At 33.1% G+C, this 5,201-nt stretch overlaps 1 non-coding gene across 1 annotated transcript; it reads left to right on the top strand.

Moving 5' to 3' along the window:
• The first annotated feature begins 2,595 nt into the window (after positions 1 to 2,595).
• On the top strand, positions 2,596 to 2,666 carry Trnag-ccc (transfer RNA glycine (anticodon CCC)). Its single transcript has one exon. It is a non-coding gene; the product is annotated as a tRNA-Gly (tRNA).
• Positions 2,667 to 5,201: the final 2,535 nt, after the last annotated feature.

Genomic DNA, 5,201 nt, shown 5'->3' with positions numbered 1-5,201 from the left:
CATGCATGGGTGACCACAGGATTTTTTTGCGTGTGTGTGTGTCAGTAAGTGTTAGTATAGGGGTCGTCCATTAATTACGTCAACAAAATGGGGGGGGGGGAGAAGGAGGTTTGAAGAAGTTTGACAACTGTTGACATGGGGGAGGGTTAGGGTTAAGGTTCAAGATAAACTGACGTCAACAATGTTATTTTTTACAAAAAAATCAGCCACTATGCCCATTATAACAATTGAGGAACATGTGGCTTCCCTATGGGAAGACGATAGAAGCTAGAATATAAACTCTCGATTTTTTCATGAATTCAAAGTGTTATAGTCAATTTGAAATCTGTTAAACAAGTAAAAAAAATGTGTTAAAATTTATTTGTAGACCTCTTAATTTCTATAATTCTATTTTTAGCATATTTTTAGCATAAAAGCCAGCCGTATAAAATATTGTTAGTTTGTAGAGGGTGGAGTGGGGTAAAATTTTATTGGGGGCGGTCACTGAAAGTTTGACAGTTGTTGACCGGAGGGGGGTGGTGTAAAAATTGCCTAAAAATTGTTGACATAATTAATGGACGTCCCAATTGTAAGCTGTCTGAAACTAAAGCTAATATTTGCTAAGCGTTTTGAACACAATCTTGTGACATATTTTCATTAATTTGAATATATATATATATATATATATATATATATATATATATATATATATATAGGTTGGGTCGGCATGACGTCACAAGCTTAGCGACCTACTTTCCGCCATATTGCGGAGGTGAAAACAATTGCTTAGTAACACAGTACGGTAGTATTAGTCATGTTCGATTTTGCTAAACCGTTTTAGTTTACCTATTTTGTTTATTATTTCTGTTTTCTGTTCGGACGTGCTGCATAGTCTTCTGTACAAGCAGGATATAAAACCATGAATATGTGTCTGTCGAATATTGTTATAAAATAATAAAATAAAATAGAGACAAACAGTCATACATATAATTATATTGTTATGAAGGATATACAATATATCAATTAAAAAAAAAAATTATACAATTTTATATAGTGCATTGGCACTAAGTCCATTAGGATACAAACTATCTAACTTATGAATCCAATCAGTTTCTTTTATGAGTCTATTTATGTCACCATGCATAATATCTATTGGCATGAAAGAAAAATCGAGTTGAGAGTGATTATTGGTGTTAAAGTGTGTTGAAATATTAAAGGAAAACTGAGGATCTCTATATTTTTTATATGAAAGTGTTGAAGTGTTTGTCCAACATATTGAATGCTACATTTCTTTTTTTACAGGTTATCAAATAAATCACATCAGTTGATATGCAGTTAGTGTTATCACGTAGAGAAAATACCTCTCTTGTATTAGCGCTACTGAAAGAAGTACTTTCTCTTATGTTTGCACAGAATTTTCGGCGTTTGTGCTGTTTTTTTAATCCCAATTCTGAATATAGTTATAGACGTAATATATTTTAGGTTGATAAGGGTGGCAGTGGTGTGTGCGTGTCACGTACATGTGTACATGACAATATACGCCAAATAATGTCAAGGCAGTTTGAAGGCTGTGTTTGTAAATATAGTTTGTATATTGTACACTTTTATAAGCTGACAAATATAAATGCAAGGATCATAAGATCAGTTCGCCATTCTTGCAATGTCTTACGTTTACAAAGAGACGCTGGATAGCGATGCTAATAAACGATATTTACAGAAACTTAAAAGTTGTGGAAATTAATGATTGTTCTTTTAAATTACAGTAATTGTACATCTTTTTCTCAAAAATATTTTTGTTTCATTAAACTACATCAAAATCTGAAATTTTCAGTCGGTATTATCTGTGATCCTACTTATTTTTTAAAGTTCTCATTAATATATATTTTTCCTTTATTACTATTCTTTAATTTTCCTATTAAACCTTGATTAACAAGCACTAAAAGTTGTGTAATTTTCAACCTATGTACATTTATCCACACTGCGTTTATAATAATAATTGCAAATCTTAGGCATATCTTAAAATGTTGTATAAATGTCACCCACACGTTACCGAAGTCACTAGAACAATGGCGGTCGTTTTCACCTCGGCGGTCGTAACTATGCACTGAAAATGCCCGGATGTGAAAAAGTGCCCGGATTCCTGACCCAACCTATATATGCAACGATACCAGTCTCTGTGGTTAAACCTATCTCAATCAATCGTGTCGCACCGGGTAGGAACAGGATTCTGTATGCCACCCGGAAAATAACCAAAACTGTGTCACTGCAAAGACAAAATCTGTGAAAACGATCTAAGTACTTAGCATTAACATTTTACAACAAGTGTCCCGATCTCAGAGAACTACGTACAGGCCTTGACCTGCCACTCAACACCCACCTCACTCCACCCTATTTCCCATCTGGGATTAAAATGTAAGGACACTACCTTCTCGAATGTTATCTTTTACGCCGACATAGTGTGCAAAATGAGACGATATCAGGTAAAGATGTACTAAACTGACCAGAATGCGTGCATTTGTTTCCCAAAGAAAATAAACAATATTTAATTTATATTATCTCAGAAATGCGACAATAGATATCCTTTGAGATGACACAGAATATGAAGTACAACAAGAAGCGCCGCTGGTGTAGTGGTATCATGCAAGATTCCCATTCTTGCGACCCGGGTTCGATTCCCGGGCGGCGCATTACTTTTAAATATATATTGATATGCATTTCACAGAAATTTGATATCTTTACTTTTCTATTTGACCTTCTTGTCATTTATGTTTAGATCGACTGTCTTCTTGAAATATTATTTCCTCAGCTTTTTCATGAGATTAACAAGACCATACATATTGATGATGTAGCCGTTCTCGAGCATATAAAATTATCTATGATAGGAATATCTCCGATCTATGGAGATCACGAATTCCTGGTACTCGCATTTTTTCTAGAAAACAAGTTGTACTAGGCGAAATGAAGCAGAGTAGGACGGATTATTTTTGATCTTCTCGAAGTTGCATTCCTGTGTGAAAAATATTATTATACGGATACATCCTTTAGTGATCATTCTTTCTCATACCTTAAACTAAATACATGCAAGTAGAAATCAGGCCTGGATTGTTGATATTAAATAACAATGTCCTTTGTGAGGAAGAATACGTGCTGAGAGTGAAATCTATTCTTGCTGAGGGAAAAGCTGAAGAAATCTATTTCAGTGAACCACACATTATGTGGGATAATGCAAAATACAAAATTTAAAAATTATCGCATGTATACTGCACAAGAAGAAATAAGGACTAATTACTAGAATATTTTAGATTGAAAATAAATTGAAATCATTTTCTGAAAAGTTGTCAATAAAGAATGATTTAACATTAACAAATATGAAGAACTCAAACAACAGTTAAGTGACTAGGAAACCGAATTTCGTCTAGGTGCTATAGTGAGATCCAAGGCGAAATGGCGATTGAAAGCAATCAAAATACCAAGTACTTTCTCAATCTTGAAAATTATGGACAAAAGAAAAAGGCAATCAATGAATTGTTTAATGTTGACGATGTAATTATTTCAAATACATCTGAAATTTTTGATGATATATATCATTTTTATAGTTATTTGTATTCCTCGATAACTAGTGATGAAAACTGTAAAGATTTACTTTTAAAATTCGTAAATAGTTCTGTACCTGATGAAGGTAAAGATATGTTTTATGCCATAATAGCAGTTGATGAAATACATGCAGCTATAAAAGGAATGGCTAAACAAACAAAAAAAGCCCCGGCTCGGACGGACTGAAAATAGAGTGGTATTGTAAATTTTATGATTGTATATATGATATTGTGTTAAGAATGAAAATATGTGGATGTTAATGAGATTTGGTGTTATATCGCGTGTTTATAAAAACAAACAAGGGAGATAATAGTTGAGAGAATGGCGCCTTATATGTTTACCTAATGTAGATTATACAATATTTGGCAATGGTTTTGTCAACTTGTTTAAAGCAGGTATTACCCAAAACATAATGTCTCTAACTCAGTCTTGTTGTACATTTGGAAGAAATATTGCTGATACTATAGCCACTGATGAATATTGCAAACTACAAATTTAAATGTGTGATTAAGTCATCTTAATTTTGGGAATTTATGTTGGATAATGTGCAAAGTTGTGTGAGCAGCTTAATTGGAATGATAGATTGTCTAATATTAAAAACTTATTGCAACTGAAAAGTTACAGTGGTTAATACAGATATCTGACAAAAGAGGGAAAAGTCACAGTGGTTAATAAAGATATCCTACAATAGAGGGAAAAGTTACAGTGGTTAATACAGATACCTGACAATAGATGGAAAAGTTACAGTGGTTAATACAGATATCTGACAATAGAGGGAAAAGTTACAGTGATTAATACAGATATCCGACAATAGAGGGAAAAGTCACAGTGGTTAATAAAGATATCTGACAATAGATGGAAAAGTTATAGTGGTTAATACAGATATTTGACAATAGAGGGAAAGGTTACAGTGGTTAATACTTTATTAGTTTCCAGAATATGGTCCATAGTGACAGTTCAGCCTTTTTCTGATATGATTGTTGTTGAATTGAAACAATTATTTCTCAGATTTATCTGGTCAAAAAAGTCCCATTTGGTTAATTCTTATACAATAATTGGTGATAAGCAGAAAGGCGGACAACATTTAACTGACATAAAGATGAAAATGTATGCGCTCAGGGACAACAGTTAACTGATATAAATATGAAAATGTATGCGTTCAGGGACAACAGTTAACTGATATAAATATGAAAATGTATGCGTTCAGGGACAACAGTTAACTGATATAAAGATGAAAATGTATGCGTTCAGGGACAACAGTTAACTGATATAAAGATGAAAATGTATGCGCTCAGGGACAACAGTTAACTGATATAAAGATGAAAATGTATGCGTTCAGGGACAACAGTTAACTGATATAAATATGAAAATGTATGCGTTCAGGGACAACAGTTAACTGATATAAAGATGAAAATGTATGCGTTCAGGGACAACAGTTAACTGATACAAAGATAAAAATGTATGCGTTCAGCCTAAAATTTCTGAAAAGATACTTTGATATTCATATAAATGCTATGTGGAGAACACATTTGATTACTTTTATCTACTGTTCTGACTATGACGGTGACCAAAGAGGTGTTTCTCTTGTCCTAGCAACACTTGAATGTCCTTCCATGTTTTACAGAGAA

This window comes from Sinohyriopsis cumingii, chromosome 1, assembly GCF_028554795.1.
Source record: "Sinohyriopsis cumingii isolate HCF-2022 chromosome 1, ASM2855479v2, whole genome shotgun sequence".
Lineage (NCBI taxonomy): Eukaryota > Metazoa > Mollusca > Bivalvia > Unionida > Unionidae > Sinohyriopsis > Sinohyriopsis cumingii.
Note: the sequence above shows the minus strand (reverse complement) of the source record. Positions and strands in the feature narration are given on the sequence as shown.